Raw genomic sequence first — 21770 nt, forward strand, 5'->3', positions numbered from 1 at the left:
GGTCAATAAAATGGCAAGATCCAAATACAACGAAAGTTCTCCCTTAGGTTTGACAAAGACCCACAGACAGGTCTAAATAAAAGAGCACAATTCTAATATCCAGAACAGAGAGGAAATGACTAGGACAGTTTCCAAAACACTAACTGATTATAATAGGTATGTTTGATATTCCACCTTAAAACAAAAATACAGCTGTTTATTATTTTTTTGTGTGATCCCAAAATTCCAATGTTGAAGCCCTAATCCCCGGTGTGGCTGTATCTGGGGACTGGGCATGGAAGGCGATAATTAAGGTTAAATGAGGTTATAATTAGGAGACCATTGTCCAATGGGATTTGTGCCCCTGTACGAAGACACATCAGAGAGCATGTGTTGTACCTCTCTCCTCCACAAAGAGGCCACGTGAGTACACGGTGAGATGGCAATCACTTTTAGGCCAGAGGAAGGCTCAGAATGAAACCTACTTTGGCAGCATCTTGATCTTAGACTTCTCCACCTCTAAAACTATGAGAAATACAATACCCCAGTCTGTGGTATTTTGTTATGGCAGCCTGAGAAGACTAATATACTATCTAATGGTTTTTAAATCCACCAAGGGTGAAACTAAGTCTTAAAGTTTCAATAGACTAGAAAATCTTGGCAAAGATTTTGCTTTTACTGCGTTTTGTGGAAAAAGAAGTGCTTTGAAGTCAATGCTCAGAATCCCTGTCATAGCTGAAGAGACTGTAGCACAGAGACCTCAGACAGGACGTCAGGACATTAATGACCTGGAGCTCACAAAGTGAAATGAACCCAGACACCGGATATAGGAAGCCCGGGCTCAAATCCTGACTTCAGCACTCACATGGATGTGTAACTTTACACGAGTCAGTTAACCTCCATGGTTCATCTATAAAACAGTGTTAATACCCCCCAAACTAGCTTATCAACTAAGCACCACAGTTCTGCAATTTGAGGGAAAAAGAGTACAAGTTAAGAGTTTCTATGAATTGTAGTTCTTTTCCCCCAACTCCTACCAGTATCAAACTGCTAAAAGTAAATAGTGGTTTGTATACAATGTATGCTCAAATATATAACTGGCCTTTTATGTCATCTACACACAATCAACAAATGTGGAATGAACTCCTGTCAAAGGCTGAGCACTGCTCTAAAATTTGTGGAAGATACAAAAACGAAAAGGGCCTGGACTCTGCATGGAAAATGAACAGAGAGGAGGAAGTATATACCAAGGGCTATTTAATAGGAAGAAATGACCAATTCGTGTGTGTCCACTCTAGCGTAAGGGATAAAGTAAAAGCAGAGGCAGCGAGATACATACAAATAGTATACTCACTCTGTGCAGGTATCAGAGAGAATGGCATTCCTCAAGGAGATCACAAAGACTTCCAACAAGTTATAGGTGATCAGTTTGTTCTAAAAAGATAATGGATGTTTCCTATTTTCTGTCCCTACTCTGTCTCCTTACTCAATGTATCATAAGTAACCTTTTGTTGTTGTTGTTGTTGTTCTTAGTTTTGTTCTGTTTTTTGAGACAGGGTTTCACTATGTAGCCCAGGCTGGCCTTGAACTCATGGTGATCTTCCTGCCTCAGGCTCCCAAGTGCTGGGATTACGCATGCACCACCACACCACACCTGACACTTGTTTTGTTTTCTTTTGTTTTGTAAGTAACCTTTTTTTTTTTGAAGCAGTCTAGATCCTAACATTTCAAAACTTTAAAAAAGGACCTCAGTTTAGCCCTCTTACTTTACAGATGAAGAAACTGAGGCTCAGAGAAAAATAGGGATTTCTGAAGGCCCTCGGCTCAAATCAAAGCTTTGTGGTTTGCTCTCAAGCCCTTTCCCCACATCTCTCACCATTAAGATGTCCTTTTTGCTAGGTCTCCTCAAGCCTTCCCCACAATCTCATCGGCCTTGGTTTGGATCTTGAGTGTCTCCCAAAGGCCTGTTTGTCAGAAGCTCGGTCTCCAGCTTGGTACTATTGGGATGTGGTGGAATGCTTTAAGAGGTGGAGCCTAGAGGAAGATCTATAGGTCCTTAGGGGGCATGTCCTTGAAGGGGATGGTGGGACCCCGGCCCCTTCCTTTTCCTCTCTTCTTTCATTTCCTGGCCATGAGGTGAATGGTTTTGCTGTGCCATGTGATCTTGTCATGATGTGCCAAAGCCCCACAGCACTAGGGTCAATGTATCTTGGACTAAAAACACCAAAACTGTGAGCCAAAATAAACCATCTCCCTTTATAAGTTGATTATATTGGCTGTTTGTTATAGCAAGAGAAATCTGACATACCATCTGAAAACGTGAAGAAAATTGCTTTCCACTCTGTCAGTCATTTTTCGACATCTTTCTTCCCAGCTGTCAATTCCTCATCTCTAAATTATAGCTAAAGTGGGTGCTGGCAATCCATATTAGCTCTACTGGTAGCACTGGTTTTTCTTCAACCTAGTTTTCACAGTTCACTGCCAAAGATGTGTAGATGATACTTTCTTATTACTTATGAGGCCAGTGGAGCTACTGGCCAATGAAAGAGAACATTGCAATAGAATGGCATTATCTCAGCACTTTATGCCTTAAAGCCCATGCATGGGTTTAGTATGTTAAGGAATTCCAGAAGAAATGGCTGAGGCAGGTGGTCTGAACTGTTCTCCATGGTCCCTTGAAGAGTACCTGCTTTCCAGTAGTAGGCATTTGACAAACATTTGTGCAGTGTGTTGAAACCCACCTACTTGACATTTGCTTTTTTTTCTTTTTTTTTTTTTTTTTTTTACTAATTATAGACAGGTTATCTATGATCTACAATTTCTCTTTTTATAAGAGATTTGTCATAAAAATGTTTTCCAGTTTCTTGTAAATACCATCAAGATCCAAAGGAAATAAAAATGCCAATTTTTCAAGAGCCTCACTACAACTGTGGGGACTTTAGGGTCTCATTTTGTCCTCATGTGCTCAGTCCTGCCTGCCTCAGTGGCCACTGCCTGATGTTCTCTCTGCTCCTCCACCTTCCTTCTTTCCTTCTAGAAAGCTTTCCAGTCTTCAACCTAAGGCTGAACTTGCTTCCTCTAATGTATTCCCTCCCCTTCCACTTCCCCACCCACTCCACAGGCCATGTAACTCAAGTGTTTATTTCTACCATCTGTGTCTGAGTGTGACTGTGAACAGAATCAGCTTGTGTTTCAGGTAAGGGCCCCGTCTCCCACTCCTGTCCTCCTACCTTCATGGTGCCCTCTATAAACCTGATGAGGGTTCCTAAAGTCCTAACCCCTCCTTCCTCTCCCTGCCCCCAGCTCCATCTTAAACCATCCCCCTCCCAATAGCTCCCTTGAAACGCCTTTGAATAGTAAAGCATCCTCCAAAGAAAGCACTTCTGAAAAGCAGACAGTGCCCTTCAGTAGGTGTTCTCACTGCAGTTGCCTCTCTTACCAAGGACTTTCTCCTCCACTCCCACCACTTCAGCTACAACATCAGCTCTCAGATCTGCTCCATCCGGGGATCCTGAGTATTTACCCAGTACAGCAGCACTCAGAAGTACTCATCACTGCAGTCCATCCACATCCTCAAGGATCTCCCTAACAGAGGCTTGGAACTACACTTTCTGTGTATCTTTTGCATACAATACATGCTCAGTAAGTGTTTGTTTAAAAAAAAAAAATGAAAGTGTCAGGAAGAACCTCTCTCCCTGGCCCCATCCTCACTCCTAAGCATCAAACACATTACCAGTTATCCACCAATGACCTCTGCCTAGCTGTCCAAAATGGGCACCTCAGAAACTTCCGATCTCCACACCCAAAAACTAACGATTCCCTCACTTCCAAGTCTCCTGATGACTGATGATTTAAGCCAATCAACTTGACTCCCCAAAGCAGAATCCTCAGCACGTTCTTCAACATGCGCAACTAGTAAAAAAGACATATTGCAAATTTTACCTCCATATTTCTTCTCTCCCTTTCTATTCTCACTCTTCATATCCGAGGCCAGACCCTAATCTCTAAAACGATCTCCCAAACGTCCAGCACATCTTCCACACCACCAGGCGAGGGATCTTCCTACACACAGTTATCATGCTGCAGTGCCACCTGTGCTCCTCTGACATCTGCCTCACTGCCTAAGTGATAACAAGTCCAAACTCTTAATGTATTTCAGGGCCTTTGTGGATCTGGCCTGATCACAGTACCTCTCCACCCAACCCGACACCTTCTCATGTAGCTTTCAACCTAACCAGACCAAACTCACCTTTGCGCCCTTGAATCTGCCACATTCTCATGTCTGTGTATACAGGGCTTCCTCCCTCTGGCTGGAATCTTTACTCCAAGGTCCATCCAGGGCCCATTTTTCATCCTAGGCCCAGTTTTCATGTAATTTTTCGGAAGCCTTCCTCAACTAATTCCTAAGCTGTTTTATTTATAACAGCTTCTTTTTAAAATGAAGCAAGTTACAAATTACGCACACACCGTAAACAGATATTTTCAAAGAGAGAGTATCAGGGCAAAAGTAAGATGGGGTAAAAGAAAGGAAAGCTAGAGCCAGGAATGGTGGCGCAGGCCTGTAATCCCAGCACTCTGAAGGCTTAGGCAGGAGGATCGAGTTTGAGGCCAGCCTGAACTATACAGCAAGACCCTGTCTCAAAAATAAATGAATGAATGAATGCAAGCTAAAATATAATGAGGCATTCATAAACTCTAATGTAGGTCTCATACTTGTCAGAGGAACACTGGCCCTGTATCTACTGAATGAGTTGACCACTCTTCTATGAGCCCACTGCCAATCATATATCCCTGCACAGTAACACTCTGTATATGTATATATTTTTAATTTGTTCTTTGTGTCTGTCTCCCCCAGTGGAGTGGGAAATTCCTAAGGGAATACATAATTTATGACTCATCTCCGTATCCCCAGAATGTAGCATATGACTCAGCACACAACTGGTGCTCAGCATTTGTTGAATGAATGTCCTCATAGACAGGGAAAACAGTGAGGGTTCTTGTTGAGCACCTGCAAGGTATTTGAAAAAAAAAATTATTTTATCCACACACAAAAAAAGAAAGAAAAGAAATACAAAGCTAAGAAACTGCATAGAAACAGAGTCAAACCCCAAGCTATCTGTCTCTCCAGAGCAATTGTTCTTTCCACTAAGCATGGTATTTGATACCTTCACCACCATGGTGTACCTAAATACCTTCTTCTTCAAGACCTGGTTAAAAACAAAACAAAAGAAAACACACCCTTCCCTAGGTAGCTGTGTCCCAGTCTTGCCCCTGACCTTCCCTTCTACAACATTTAGCAAAAAAATTGGAAGAGGGCAGGTTCCTTCTTAGCGGCTGGGAACTGAAGTCAGCCAGATATTCTGCAGGTGTGCTGAAGTTGCCAGCTCCTCTTCTCAGTGCTGTTCCCCCAGTGCAATGCCTAGGCCAGTGCTGGCCAATCTTTTGGAGACCAAGTGCCAAAATGCAACCCAAAATTCATTTATTTATCACAAAGTGCCAATACTGCAATTAAACCTGAATTCTGAGGTTTTAGATTAGTAAAAAAAACCTCATATATTAACATCTTTTGTCTTAAAAACACAGTAACACGTGTGCCATCAGTTTATCACCACTGCTAGGCCTTGTCTACTTTCCTCTTCCTTTCTCAGGGACCAAAGCCTTCCAGTACTCTCCAATCCAAATTGAAACCCAGAACACCTTCCTCCCCACCGCTTCTCCAACAAGTGAATGGAGTCCCAAATATTCTCTTTCATTACATCAGCTAGGGCTTGGTATTTTAAGTGTCTTGCCAACCTTTAGGGTGGGTTGGTAAGCATCCCTATCTCCTGGAAACACATTTTAAGAACCGAAGACTCATGAGAGGGGAGAGTGACACTTTAGGAGGCCTAGTTATGGGACTGGCATTACATGTGGATACTTTTGTCTTAGCTTGCAAGGAAGAAGGGACAACCTGTGATCACCCTTCCTAGGCAGCCCTCCCAGCCTCCTCTGATCTCTAAGGGAGGCTAGAATCCTGGTCCAGAATGCTGCTGAGAGAGGGAGGGTGGACGCTGCTCCTTTCCTCTGCATCTTCCTCCAGGGCTTCGGAATCTTTCCTCTCTACTGTTTGTCTCTTTCTGGCCCCAAACTCCCATAGCAGTCCTCACTCTAACTCAGGAACTGTTTCTGAATTAACATCGAACGTTTTCCTGGGTAACACACGGTCTTTTCTGACATGCTGAAATGCACACCGTGTGGCCCTATTACCCTGCCTACTGTTTTTAAATGTATGACAAATATATCCTTGTATGCTATAAGCACTTTCCTAAGTAATGCAAGAACATTTTACTCTTAAATGTTACCATACCTAAGAAAAATCCATTCTTTAGAATCTGAATAAGGAGACTACATTCTTCAATTGCCTACTCCTAAATAAAGATTTCTTTCATGCAGTTTACAGTAGCTGTCTCATGGCACCAGTGCGATAATTTAATAATTCATGCCACGGGTTTAAGACCCAGAGCCTGCTACATAGAAAGTCCTCACACTTTAGCTATTATCATATACACACATTATCTTTCACAATAGTACTTGGGGTAGGTATTCACACACCGCCCCCTCGCCGCCCCCCACCCCCATTACGGAAACAGCAGCCCAGGCTTGGAGTAAAGGAGCTTTCCCAAGGTCAGTCGGGGAGGGATGTGATGCTCTGCTCCATCCTCCCAATGCGGGACCCCTCCCCTTACGTACAGGGGGTCTTAATGGAGACAAGTACTGAAAAGCGCCCAGCGCTGTGCCCAGCATACAGTAGAGACCTTGGGATGGGAAGACCGCGCCACTGCGGGTCACCTGGACTCTTCCAAGCGACTCCTCGGCCCGAGGGTCCACAGCCCTCGCCCCGGGAGCCGCTCAGAGTCTCCTGAGGCCCGCGCCCCGGGGCTTTGTAAGCAGCAGGCCGGCCCCACTCACCGAGTCCCGCCGCGGCGCGCAGAGGCGGCCGCCTGGCGCCCGGCCTGCAGCGCGGGGGTCGCGGCCACCGGGCCCGCAAGCCCGCGCCCTCCGCCCTCTGCGGCCCTCCGGGCCCAGCCTCCTACCTGCAGCGGCGGCCACGGAGACCAGGAGGGGCCGGCGAGGCTCGAGCGCTGCGGCCTCGGTTCCTCGCTCAGGCAAGGCGGCCGGCGGGGCCGCGGGCTCCGGAGCGCCGGGCGGCAGCGGCGCGCCCCCGGCCGGCCAGGCCCCGCCGCGCGCGCCGCGGCCACAAAGCCCCGAGCCGCCGCCCCCTTGTGGGCCGCCGCCGCCTGCCGGTGGGTCGGCGAGGAGGAGCTCGGGAGCGCGGCCCCGCGCAGTCCCCACCTCCCCGGGCCGCGACTGCCGGGCTACCCGGTGGGCTGGGGCGGGGCGCGGGTGGTCCGTCTCCCCGCGCCGGTCCGCACAGAGTCCGGAGCCCGCATCCCCGGCCAGCACCCTCGGGCTGCTTTGGTTCCCTTTCCCACCTTTGCGGAGGAGCTCCTGAAGGGCCCAGACAAACTGTTTCATCTCCCAGAACAACAACAAAAGAATGCATTTGTCACAAGGGATGTGGCAGTCGGTCCTGGACACGAGTTAGTTCAGGCCAAGCCTCCGGACTGACAAGGGCCCCTTTCTTTTGCGACGCCGTGATGCTGGGAACAGCAAATCCCCCGCGCCGAGTTTATCGCCGACTTTTGTTTTGTTTAAATTGACAGGATGCGTCTCTTTCTAGGTTGTGAGCTCCCCGAGGGCCCGGGTCTGGCTTGGGCACCGTGTGCAGACTCAGTGGTAACTCACGCATGTTTACGTGAATGCACTGCAGCCCCAACGGTCATCGGCCTGAGCGTCCTCTTCCAAAGCACTCGCCCCTCCCGCAAGGATAGAGGCTGGGTGTTTCTTTTGCTCTGGATTCATTGGGGAGATTCTAAGACTAGAGTAGGGCAAGAACAGGCTGTTGAACTTTTTCTTTTTAAACAAGATGAAATTCACAAGACAGAAAACTATTTTAAACAATTCAGTGGCATTTATTACATGAATAATGTTCAGCATCTTTTGTCTAGTTCTGTAATGTTTCCATTACCCCAAAAGGAAATCTTTGCCCCACTTTATGCAATCATTCTCCCTACATTTCCTTCCCTCACCCCCTGACAAACACTAATCTATTTCCTGTCTCTATACATTTATCTTTTCTGGATATTTCATGTAAACGGAATATACAATGTGTGGCCCTTTGTGTCTGGCTTCTAATGTATTTAAGGTTCATCCATGTTGTAACACAGGTAAGTACCTCATTGCTTTTCATGGCTGAGTAAGATACCACTGTATGTACTTACTACAGTATACTTATCTCTTCATCCGTTGATGGATGCTCGCGTTATTTCCACCTTGTGGCTATTGTGTAGAATTCTAATTTAAACAAACATGTACATATATTTGACTAAATACCTGTTTCTAATTCTTTTGGGTACATACCTAGTAGTGGAATTGCTTGATTAAATGGTAATATAGTCATATATTTAGCTTTTTGAGGAACCACCAAAAAGTTTTCCATAGCACTTAATCATTTTAGGGCCGGGGATTTAGTTCAGTGGTGCTGTGCCTGTCTCCCACGCAAGGTCCTGAGTTGGATCCCAGGTGCCGCAAAAAAAAAAAAAAAAAGGAAAAAAATCATTTTACATTCACCAGCAATGTATAAAAATTCCAGATTTTCTACAACCATGCCAACACTTGCTATTTTCAGTATTTTTATTTCCTGCATTTAAATTTTTGTTTTATTTTGGGTTTGGTTTTTTTTGTTTTTTGGTGCTGGGGATCGAACTCGGGTCCTTGTGCTTGCGCAGAAGGTGGCGAAACCACTGAGCTAAATCCCCAGCCCTTTTATTTTGTTTTTTAAGACAGTGTCTTGGTATACAGCCTCCCAAATCCTGGGATTACAGGTGTACCACCAACCCCAGCTCCCTTGGACTCCCCCACTCTCCATACTGGGAACTGAACCCAAAGATGCTCTACCACTGAGCTATATCCACAGGCACTTTTTATTCTGAGACATGTTCCCTCACTGAATTACCCAGAAAAGACTTGGAATTTGCTGCATCAGCCTCCCTAATTGTATTGCCTGCCCTCCAGCTCCCACCACTCACAGCCCTTATACAGAGTCTGATCCAGTTCTTTGATTACAAGACAAAGAATCACCCAAACACTCTCTGGGAGCTGAAGCATCAGTAAAAACAATGACACAAAACTAAGAGCTATACTGCTCCATGTTCATAATTTTAACAGTAACTTGTCTGGTGTACAAGAGGCTTTGAAATTCCCCAGATAACTAAGACCATCTAAGACCATGTGGAAGGAGTTGCCACTGGCAAACTTAATGACACTCACCACCTTGGAAGCCAAGGCTGCACACAATATCCACTTAAGTTTCCACTTAGTGCCACATTAGAAGTTGGTGAACATTTCCTTCTTCGATGAAAATATAGTCAGGGGAAAACTGTTGGAGTGTGAAATTGGAAGATCAATTCAGATTGGAAATTTGATTGATAGGTGGTACAGTGGGAGGAAAGCACTAGATTTAACAAACAGACCTAGGTCTGAATCCTCTTCCGTACTTCTTATTTCTTCAGGAACTAAGTTAACCTTCTTAACTTTTTTCTCTCGTTCTAAGGGGAATAACAATGCTTACATGGCAAGGTAGATGAAAGCACCAAGTCTTGAATTCAATAAATGATCAGTGTCATTGATTTAAAATACTGATGATTGACATGATCCACATGCATAAAAGAAGATATGAAAAACTCTTGTTTAATCATGTTTCTCCTCCTCGAATCAGGAGAGTAGGCTATCTTCAAAATGAATGTGGTCAGCATAAGTACCTGCAATATGGTTGCTACCCTTCCAGATCATTCCTTGTTCTCTTAGGATGGCAAGTTACCTTGGACAAAATTTTTAATTTGTCTGAATCTTACCTGTAGAGTAATGATTCCTACTTAATAGAATAGAGTTATGTGAGGATTCACTGAGATGCTATATATAAAAAGCTTAGTACAGTGCTAGTTAATAGAAAATATTCAATAAGTGAGTGATTACATTTTATCAAAAACAAGCTATTAAAACTTCTCTAAGGAAAGAAAGTTTTAACAGAAGGGCAGGGTATACAGAGTTTAATAAAAGAAACCCATGGAGAAAGAACCTTTCCATGTGACTTGTCCCTTCCCTAAGAACATGAGGATCCCCTAGGAGATACATTCTCATAAAGGAGAAGAGTGGTGCATGACATTCCAATACTGTAGCTTGTTGAGAATAGCTCTGCATATGGCCTCCCATTTGCTTGGATCCAGGCTGTGGTCATGAGATTTTTGTTGCTGGGACAAAATTTCTGACATACACAGCTTAAAGGAAAAAACATTTATTTTGCCTTATGATTCCAAGGTTTCCAAGGTTTATTTTGCCTTATGATTTCCATAATCAGCTGGCTGCAATGCAGGAACATCATGGTAGAAGCATATGGTGGAGGAAAACTGCTCAACCTGTGGCAGCCAGGAAGCAGAGAGAACAAGGAAGAGCCAAAGAAAGGGGAAGAGACCAAAGGCAAGAATATACCCTTTCGGATTATGCCCTTAGTAATCTACTTCCTCCAACCAGGACCACTTCCAGACAGCATATAACTATGGACTCATTGATGAATCCATTGATTAGGTTAGCACCCTTATGATCTAATCATCTTCCAAAAGCTCCACCTCTAAACACATGGGTCTTTCAGAGGACATTTTTGATCCAAAATATATCACAGTGCTCATGAAACAGTTTTGACATAGCAAGTATTTCCACAGAAGGTTGGTTTTGGTTTTTTTTGGGGGGGGGTCTGGTATGGGGACTTGAACTCAGGACCTTGCACTTGCAAGGCAGGCAAGGAGTCACTGAGCAATATTCCCAGCAAAAGTTGTTTTTGTTTTTTTGGTACTGGGGATCAAACTCGGGACCTTGCGCTTGCGAGGCAGGCACTGGAACTACTGAGCTAAATCCCCAGCCCAGAAGTTGTTTTTAAAGGGAAACAAAATGTGCTGAGCATCCAACCTGAATACTCCAGAGTTCTGAGAAACTGTAATTCTCTTTGCAAATCAATACATTGACATTTAGTTTATCTGTCTGTTGCCATTTTGTTTGTCCAAATCTAATCTTCCCCTCCAAGTCTAATTAAGAATGGATATCGGATTAAGAGGTGGTGGGGCCAGGAATTTAGCTCAGTGGTTCCACTGCCTCCCTTGCAAGCCTAAGGGCCCAAGTTTGATCCTGGTACCAAAAAAAAAAAAAAAAGTGGTGGTGCACACCTGTAATCCCAGGAGGATCATAAATTTGAGCCCAGCCTGGGCAACTTAGTGATTTAGCAAGAACCTGTCTCAAAATAAAAAATTTTAAAAGGGCTAGGGATGTAGCTCAATGCAAGGGCCTTGGGTTTAATCCTCAATACTACCCAAAAAGCAACAACAACAACAAAACAAATACACACACACACACACACACACACACACACACACACACACACCCCTCATGCACCCAAAAGCTAACCCAAAAAATTGACTTGAAAAAGAAATTCAAATGATCACTAAACTTATGAAATGTTGTCCTTACTAGTAAATAGAGAAATGCAGCCTGGGCAACTTAGTAACTGTCTTAGTTACTTTTCTCATTGCTAGGATAAAACACCCAAAGTTAATGGAGGAAAGGTTTATTTAGCTCACAGTTGGTAGAGGTTTCAGTTCATAGTCAGCTGGCTCCAAGACAGGTGGCATGGCAGAGGGACATCACAGAGGAGAAACAGTGCATGGCAGGCAGAAGACAGCAGAAGAAAGCAAGTGACTAGTGACAAGCCTCTTTTTGTCCCAATGGGTGTGTAGCACTCACACCCTTAATCCTTGTGCCCTTAATCCTAGCATTGCACCATGAATCAATCCCAGAGTCTCACACACTAGATCCAGCCACCTCTGAAAAGCCCCACCTATGACTGCATGAGGCTTTGGGGGGACATCTAGACACAAGCCACAATAGTGACTTAGTAAAATCTTGTCTCAAAATTAACAAAACACAACAAAACAAAAAACACCTGAGTATGTGAAGGCCCCGGGTTCAGTCCTTTGTATTGCAAAAACAAACAAAGAAACAAACAAACAAACAAACAAACAAACATATTGGAGCCATGTATGGTGGTCCATGCCTATAAGCCCAGCACTTAGGGAGGCCAAGGCGGGGGATCTCAAGTTTTAGTCCTGTGGGGCAACTTAGCAAAACCCTGCCTGGCTACCTCTAAATTTTAAAAAGGGGGTGGAGTCTGGTGAGGATGTAGCTCAATAGTAGAGCACCCCTGGGTTCAATCCCCAATACTATAAAAGAAGAACAGAGAAAAAGGATAGTGGAGACTATTTTCATCTGGCTCCCCTTGCAAGGAACAGAGGCTCATGCAAACTTGCTAAAGGAGAAAGATGTTTATTGAACCTCAGGTGAATTGGAAGGCAGAAATTCAACTTGAGCAAGATTGACCTCAAAGCTATGGGGAACCAATTTCTATCTCTCTCATTATAGTTCAATGTATTTTTCTGTCTCTACCTCTTTGGTTTTCTTTGTTTCTCTCCTTTCTGTCATGTTACACCTCTGTCTCTGCATATTTTCTTGATTCTCCTCTATCTTCTAGCTTGCCCATTCTGCTTAGTCATCTTGAACTTGGTTAGAGCAGACACCTCCGGCCAGGGTTAGTGCAGAAGACTCCTTCTTGCCTCCTGGTTCCTATTTACCGAGACAAAAAAAATTCTGACCCAGCCCATCATTTCAAGCCTGGATAAGTTTCTACAAATTGCCTTGGATTAGAAACCCAATTCTGATCCAAAGAAATGTTGTGGGATGAAAGGATACAAAAAAACCACCCACCACAGCAAGGACTGTGAGTGGATCTTCATCAGAAGATGGCATGGGTGAGTGAACACACTGAAATCATTGTATTCATATGATGATATTCTGGAACCCAAACACTAGGATAAGTAGTATAAAAATTATTTGGGATGTACCCTCTGATGGTAGAGGCTACCTGGGAAATACCCCCATTCAAATGCTAAAATATTAGAACTTTGGAAATATTTTGTATATGTGCTGCCGAAGAGAGCACAGAACTTTGGAAGTATTTTGACAGCTAATGAAAGTAATGCAACAACATTTTTGAAACTGAGACTTTCCTAACAAATCTTAGTCACTATAAAATAGTGAGTGATCTTATAAAGCAGAATACCTGTATCAAGAATTGTTGTGATGATTAATATACTTTATAGATGTGAATCAATTTGAAGTTTCTGTACAAATACTAGATATCATCACACAGTGAAGGACTGGATAGTCCTCTATCTGTACTGACATCACCAAGATACAGGTATCCCTAATTGGCAATCTGTCTCTTCGCACATTTCTCTTTAAATACAACATCAAACAACAGTCATGCAGAAGGGCAGCTTTTAGGAAATCTTCAGGGAATGACAATGTTGTCTCCTAAGAGCTTACCAGTGCATGTGTAGAGTTGATTTTCTATCTCAACATCCCCTTCCCTAAGTTGGAGAAGGGTAGTCATTCTTCAGAATGGCAGATGTATCCTCATAGAATGTCAGATGAATCCTAATATTTCTTTTTTCCCATTGAACAATTTTATTAGTCCATGTTTGCAGTACATAATGATTACATTCATCATGGGGAGTTGATATATGTACATAACACATCTTAATTAATTTTACTTCCCATCCCTTCCCCTCCCTGTCTCCTCCCTCCACCTCTAAACCAAATATCTCTTATAATACATGGGAATTGAAAAGAACTAAAATATCTCAGCCTACAGGATCTAGCTGTCTAGGGAGGCAATAAGGGGAAAAGAGCTTGGAGTACTGAATGAGAAAGAGGCAACAGGTAGAGCTGCTGAAAGCCCAATGGTTAGTGATGAAAAGTGACCTAGAAGATTGACAAGTCAGAAAGTAGTGGGAGACAGAGCCAGTATGAAGTACAGGCTGCCTGAAAATTTCCAGGACTCATGAATTTCAAATACCTACACTCTACTTTTCCTTCAATCTGATGTTGAGGAATTTTCTAATCCTGTAAAATATTCTAATACGATAATATATGGGAACTGAAGATTTTACTATATGTTTTTAGATTACTTGATTACTTTAAATAACTGATGCCTAGATATATCAATTACTGCTATATAGGAAATTACTCTAAAATTTAGAGACTATGGATATCTCACAATATCCATAGGTTGGAAGCAGCTTAGTTAAATGGCTCTGTCTTGAGATCTCTTATAAGGGTACAATAATGATATCAGCTGGGGGGAAAAAATCACCTGAGGTCTTGCCTGGGGTTGGAGAACCTCCTAAGATGGCTCACACACATGGCTGTTGAGTTGGTGCTGTATGTTGGCCTGAGTTTCTCCTCGTACGGCTGCTTAAGAATGCTTATGAATGATGGTTGTCTTTCCCTCATAGCAACATATTTACAGATGTATTTAAAAACCTCCACAATGGCCAGCTTTCTACTTTGCAATTTAGCTAAGTTAGAACTGTTTCCCAAAATTGCAATTTCTGGGCAGTTCTGGCTTAACCTTGACCCTAAGAGACCTTCTGTATCAAAGTTGGAAGCAGGGACATGTTTTTTAAACTCTGAAGGTTTTCATGGGCAATAGGCAGTGGACACCTCACACATCCTGTCTCTGGCCCACTGGCTTGCCAGGGATCAGTATCCAGTCCTGCAGCTCCTCTACGCTTCTCTGAGTCCTATGTCATGAGGAGAGTATCAGCATCAAGGGTAGAGTTAGTGAGAGGCAGGAGAGTTCAGTGTGTCCTTGTTTCAGTGTTCCTTGAGGGCTAGTTTGTCCTCATAAGTTCTAGTTTGTCCTTAAACTTGACCCCTTTTGGCTTTCTTCTTAGCTATCAATCTAGTTGACCAATAGTGACTTCAGGTTTAACTCTAGACTCAAAAGCAACAGCAGGCTGCACAGACTGCTCCACCAGCTCCCAAAATGGCCCAGGAGCTAATCCCTTTAAAATATCTAAAGATGCTGTCACAAGCCTCTGTTATGTTTCATACAGCTACTTGAAACTGTTCTATAGTTCTAGACCTGCTCTGCCTCTAGAAGGCTCTGAAACCTTGAGAAAAATGTTTAGTGTCAGAAAAATGAAGAGTTTTGCTTAGATACCTAATGGCTCTTTCAATATTATTCAGTACTACCCTCATCTTTTCATTACTAAGTTTCTATCTCAGTAATTCCACGTATAGGTGTCTCTTCCAGAAAAATAGTTGCCTGTGATTACAAAGAGGCATATTTACAGAAGCTTTAGTATTGAAAAGCAAAGGAAGGTGGGAAGGGAAGGTGGGGCAGAACAATGGTGAATCAGTAGGGTAATTCTGTAGTAAACTACAATATTTCTTAGGAGTAATAAAGCATTCTATTGCTTTGATGTGAGATTTTGGTTTGCTTAATTTTGGTTTAGTTTGATTTTTGTCAAGTCATTTTGATTCCATAAATTGAAACCTAAAACTTTAGTCCTGGGCACATGCTCATCTAAACACATTTTTTATCTAATCCATTCCTCTTAACTCCACCACAAATATGAGCAGTTAGTGCTGCACACAAAGGTAAGAAAGCAATACACCAATGCAAGGTGACAAGACAGTTATTCCTCTTGTAAATCTGAAAGGATTTGTTTACAGTGTTCTCATAAATTAAAAATTAAATATAAATGTCAGTATTTTATCCAATTCATAATGAATATTTCTGGTGAAAATAATACAAAATAAAATTGACAGTGGCTAGGACTACATTGGTAAATGTCAGATCTCCTAACTCTGGCCTGGGAAAATAGAACTTGCTAGAAATATTGACCACAAATAAAACTCAAAATGAAGGAAATATTAATAAATTAAATTTAAAATAGAAAATTTCCATAGAAAAGAATTTATGTCTTCTTTTCATGGATTTATGCTTCATATTTCTTCTTTGATTAGAAAGGAAACACATTTTGCTAGAGTTTCTTCATTGGGGACTGTCACACAGAAGTGTGGAGCTCCCAATTTCATATTCAGGAGGATTATGGCTTAGATCTGGAATATCCCTCAAAAGCCTCATGTGTTCAGAAGTTGGGCTTTCAGAAGGTGATTAGATCATGGGGGCACTATACTCATCAATGGATTAATCCACTGATGAATCTATAGCTGAATGTGCTGTTAGCAGATGGCTTGATTAGAAGAGGTAGTCACTGTGAGTGTGACCTGGAAGGTTTTATCTTCCTCCTTGGCCCTCCCTTTGCTCTCTGCTTCCTGGGCACCATGACATGAGTTTTCCTCCACTATGCCCTTATGTCACACGATTTCTGCCTTGGAGTTGGCCAACTTTGGACTGAAACCTCTAAAAAGCAGGCGTCTCAGTTAACTTCTCCTCCTTTAAATTGGGTGTGTTTGGTACTTTGTCCCAGTACTGAGGAAAGTGACTAAGAATGCCAGCTAACTTTTCAATTGCTGCTCACTTTTACTATTCCACAGTCACTCCTCAAGAGTTCTGCACAAGTGTTAGCTCTCAGAGAGACCCCTTGGTAACAAAAATCCTTCTGATTGGCTGGTTAAGAAAAATTACTAGAATTTATTGTGTATTCTCCATATGCCAGATTCTGTTCAGGTACTTTACATACACTCCACATTTAACCCTCAAATCCTCAGAGCCACTGGGAATGGATGAGTTTGCCAAGCAAGAGGGTCCTATAGAGCAGTGTTTCTCAAATGATGATTCTGTTCCATCAGTATCACCCTGAACTTGATGGAAATGGAGATTAATGTCATGGATCCTGCCACAAACAGAATCTTTGAGGCTGGGCCCATGGAAGTTCATCTTAATAAAGTCTCTATATTAATTCTTTTGCATGTTAAATTGAGAACCAGTGCTATTAAATTAGAATAAGAAGGAGGTGGTCCAGTATGTGTCAATCAAAGTCTCAAAAGTATTTTTTATTGAATTTGACAAGTTGATTTTAAAATTCATCTGCAAAATTCAAGAATAGTGGTAATACTTTTGCAAAAGGTTCAATGTGACATTAGCCCTACCAGATAAAATATTCAATAAATTTATAGAAATTAAATCTGCATGTTGCTATACAAGAATAGACAATTAAATCCAAACAATAAAAAAGAACAAACTCTTGGACAAGTAAAATTATCATATGTTAAAACCATAGAGGAAAGAATTAGTCTACAAATGGAGTTGAGAATAACTGTCTATTTACAAAGAAACAAATGCCTCATCTGCATCATATAAAAGAATTATTCCAGATGGATTTTAAGGTAAATATAAAGAAATTATATGAGTGTTAAAGTAAAATACAGAAATTGTCTGACATCAGAAAAGGCAATACTTTCTTATGTAAGATACAAAAAGCAAAACCATATAAGATAGGATTGAGAAATTTATATAAAAATTGACTTATACATACATAATACCTAATCTTGTTTTCTGACCCCATTCTCCAATAAAAGGAACCAGGATTCCTTGAAGAAATGATGGATTGTAGAACTGGGGTAGAAAACATACAAAATGAGCCTGGAGCATTTTATATTGCCACACTATGAAGTTTTTGTTGTAGTTTTATTTTGTTTGGCATTACTGCAGATTGAACCCAGGGCCTCATGCCTACTAGGCAAATTCTCTACATCTAAGATGTTTTGGCTAGAGATTTAGCTCAGTGGTTCCGCTGCCTGCCTCGAAAGCGCAAGGTCCTGAGTTCGATCCCCAGTACAAAAAAAAAAAAAAGATACTAAGAAGTTTTGAAGGGACACAGAAGTCAATTTAAACCATTCCTAACACCCAAGGCTAGAATAATTTGAGCAATAAAATAAAGTATTATTGAATGAATTCTAGACTAAACTGTAAAATAAATGACCATGACTGAATAATGATATAAATAAATGATTAAATAAATAAATAGGGGAAAGTAAAATTGTCCATGGAGAAGAATTTCTAATAATTTATAAAGATAGAGCATAACTCCTCACTCTTTAAGTATGGACTGAATAGGAACTTTTCTTTCTTTTTTTTGGTACCGGGGATCAAACTTGGCTCCTTATGCTTACGAGGCAGGCGGCAGAACCACTGAGCTAAATCCCCAGGGCCCAATAGTGACTTTTCTTAAAGGGTACAGTATGGAAAAGGGGAAAAAGAAAAGTACCCTTACAGAGGAGAAATGCTACCTCAGGTATTTGTCAAATAATACTCCAGTCAGGTAATCAGTGTTAATTTCTTTAGTGATAAGTCATGTGATAGTCTTCACCCTTCAGATGATATAATGAGAATGGCATACTTTGGGTTTTCCCCCAAACCTGGACACCAGTCTAAATCATGATAAAAACATCAGACAAGTCCCAATTTAGAGCTTATTTTATATAAAATGCCTACTGAGTACTCCTCAAAACATCAGGATCATCAAAAATTAGGAAATTCTTGGAAAATTCACAATTATGAACATAGGAAACATGATGACTACGTTCTGTGTGTTATTGTGTGTGGAACTACCAAACAAAAAAAGATGTTTGAAAAAAACTAAGGAAATCTGAGTAACATATGGGATTTAGTTAATAATAATTCATTGAAATTAGTTTTCTAATTGTGTGAAGTGTGTCACACTGATTTAAGATGTTAACAATTGGGAAACAAGGTATGGGGGATACGGGAACATTCTACTATCTTCACAATTTTTCTGCATATCTAAAACTATTCAAAAATAAAATATTTGTTTTAAAAATTAACTTTTATGTGATAAAGGCATTCTTAACAAGGTTAAAGGATAAGAAAATTAAAACAATGAGCTACTATTTTCAGACATTAGATTTACCAAAAATTCAAACTGATTGGAAAAATGGCTTCTGTTATATTTTGGAGAGTATGGAAATCAATAAGACCTTTTTTGGAGGGCAGTTGCTATTAGAATTTTAAAATGTACATTTCTAGATATTTAGAGAAATTCTGCTTTCACTATATAAAAAAGTAGGCACATAAGAGAGTTACTGAATCATCATTTTTAAAAAAGCACACAAGTAAAATCATTTACCAAAAGAGAAATAATTAAATAGCTATGGAATAATAATGTAGAACAACATATTTCATTGTCTCCAAGATGTCATCAATTATAGACATCATTATTTTATGTATCATTAAAAAAGAAAAATGCTCCTAATTAAACAATGACATGAAGCTTTCTTAGCATTTGTAATTTTCATTTTATACTTTTAAAAAAAGCTAATTGAGGCTTAAAACACAGATTTTTAATCCATATCATTCTTATGCATACATTAAAAGGAACGTACTCATGAAATACATTGATTAAGGCATATCTTTTGTGTGTGTGTGTGTGTGTGTGTATGTGTGTGTGACAGGGTCTCACTAGGCAGTTCAGGCTGTCCTTAACTCTCTATGTAGCCCATGCTGGCCTCAAACTCACAGTGATCCACCTGCCTCAGTCACCTCAGTACTGGGATCACAGGCATGCACCACCATGCCCAACTGATTAAGGCATATTACAAATCCTCTTGTCAAAGTCAGACACTTCTGAATAATGTGTAGACTCAAGAATCATCAATATTCTAGCCAGCTAAGCTCCATTCTGCAAGTTTCGATGCATATCCAGCAGGTAATGACAACTACATCACTACTGCTGCTCAACTGACAGCAACTGTAAGATGCATACCAATTTTAGAGGTTGCAAAATGTGAATGAGAAAATGTGCCTTAGAATAATCAAACAAGGGTTGCATGCAGCAACTAAAGGAACCAGAGGCTTTCATATGTGTCACCATGGAAAGTTCTAATTCTTATTGCTAAGAAAAAGTAGTAAGTTGTAAAAAAAAAAAATAGTACACAGTATGAGCTTATTTGTGGATAAAAGCAAAACAAATCTGTATATTTCTATGGCAGACACTGAATTTAGCTACTCCAAAACTCACAACCCTTTACTCTACCACTCTATACTTTAGATACTTGTCAGGTAGCTTTCCCAGTTGAGAGATCATGTAGCAAAGTCCTGGAAGGTGAACTATAGGCAGACATTCCCCTAGACCAGTGGTGGTGAACCTATGGCACGCGTGTTATTTATTTTTCTTTAAGACAAACGACGTAAATGTACGAGTTGTTTTTTTCTAAACTAAAACCTCAGTATTCAAGTTTAATTGCAGTACTGGGACTTTGCCATAAATGAGTGGGTTTGGGGTTGCAGTTTGGGCACTTGCCTCTAAACGGTTTGCCATCACTACCTAGGCCTTCTTTCCTCGATGAAAATATAAAACTGCACAAGATGACTTTTGGAGTACATAGATCTGATTCCTAGAGAAGCAGTAATCATTTTATGACTGCAGGGACAAAAGCCAAATGCAGCTGATAGTGAAATGAAAGACAGAAAGAGACTGGGCTCCTGGTGACTCAGTACAGCTGCCTGCACTGCCTACTGTGTGATTCTTGCACCTGGGCTTTTCTTCTTTTTCATTTTGTGGTAAAAAGTATGTAAGTATACAGTCCAGTGACATCATGTACATTCACACTGTTGTGCAATCATTATCACCATCCACCCCCTGCACAGTTTCATCACCCCAAGCTCTGTACCCATTAAATTCTAATTAGCCATTTCCGCCCTACTCCCAGCTCTGGCAATCACCATTCTACAGTCTGTCTCCATGTGTTTGACTATTCCAAGTACCTCATATAAATGGAATTGTAGAATATGAGTTCTTATTTGACTTAGCATAATGTCTTCAGTGCTTATCCATGGTGTAACATGAATAAGGATTTTACTCTTTTGAAAGCCTGAATAAAATCCCATTGTACCTCTATATAGTACATTTTGTTTATCATATACATAGAGACATTTTGGATTTTTTCTTTTGAGACTAATAAACTTCTTTCTTTTATTGAGTTTTCACTTCCTTGTGGCAAAATAAATTCCTAACTACTATAAGTCATAATTGTGTAGAGATATGTGAATAAAAAAATCTAGAGAACACATACTCTATAGGTTAACTCTGGAAGTGAGGGTAGGGTAGGGAGGAAACCTTTTCCCCCTTTTAAAAGTCATAACATTTTCTAAGATTGAATATGGTAGAAAGAGGGAAATTATCAAAGTATGATTCCATAAATCACATGGTTTATAGCCATATGAAGAGATTGTTTCCTAAGTTGACAATGCTTAAAGAAAGGAAGAATAAGAATAAGGAATTATTCTTATTCCTTTGTCCTTATTTTTTTTGTTCTATAAACAGGGTACATGAATTGTATACTGAGTGACTTCCTAGATTATTAATGTCTAATTGCTCAAGTAGGATAGAAGCAGTCCTCTCTGGAAAGTAAAGTCTCATTGAAAGATCCTTTATAAGGATCTTTCTCAAGAGACACTGGCTTGACCACCACAACAGAGCCCTATCACTACACATCCTGAATGCTAGAGACAAGGAGGATTTAAAGCTCCAAGGCTAACGGTACCACCCTGTTTCAGCTTGAGCTGCCCAAAAGTGACTGACAGTGCATCCTGGCATGACATACCCTCTTGACTTTTAAAGAAGCAGCCAATACAGTGGAGCCCTGCCACAGCTGAAGCCAGTGGTGGTGAACCTATGGCACGCATGTTATTGTGTTTTTCTTTAAAGACAAAAGATGTTAATGATAGGTCTCCCACCACTTCAGCAGCTATTAAGTATAGTAGCTGCCCTCTTCCTATGGTGCCTTGCCCCCTCCCCTGTGTGACGTCATGCCAA

General features: G+C 41.2%; 1 protein-coding gene and 1 pseudogene across 5 annotated transcripts in view; one reads left to right on the forward strand and one right to left on the reverse strand.

The window, feature by feature from the left end:
- The window catches only part of LOC101710773 (myb/SANT-like DNA-binding domain-containing protein 3), a 127656-nt gene extending 119846 nt beyond the window's left edge, over positions 1 to 7810 (reverse strand). The window contains exons 1-3 of one of the 5 annotated variants that reach the window (XM_087183610.1): positions 7053 to 7156; positions 4229 to 4987; positions 1334 to 1413 (exon numbers count right to left, since the gene is read on the reverse strand). The gene's annotated coding sequence lies outside the window, so the exon portion shown is untranslated. Of the gene's footprint in view, positions 1 to 1333; positions 1414 to 4228; positions 4988 to 7052; positions 7203 to 7451 lie in introns of those variants that run through there. The other 4 variants (XM_087183608.1, XM_021244515.2, XM_013065721.3 and 1 more) reach the window with 4 other exon arrangements.
- LOC101707685 (succinate dehydrogenase [ubiquinone] iron-sulfur subunit, mitochondrial-like) overlaps positions 7684 to 21770 on the forward strand; it is a 35774-nt pseudogene continuing 21687 nt past the window's right edge.

The sequence above is a fragment of the Heterocephalus glaber genome, unplaced genomic scaffold (assembly GCF_053883595.1).
Source record: "Heterocephalus glaber isolate CG9 unplaced genomic scaffold, H.glaber_assembly_v1.0 deba00001481, whole genome shotgun sequence".
Taxonomy (NCBI): domain Eukaryota; kingdom Metazoa; phylum Chordata; class Mammalia; order Rodentia; family Bathyergidae; genus Heterocephalus; species Heterocephalus glaber.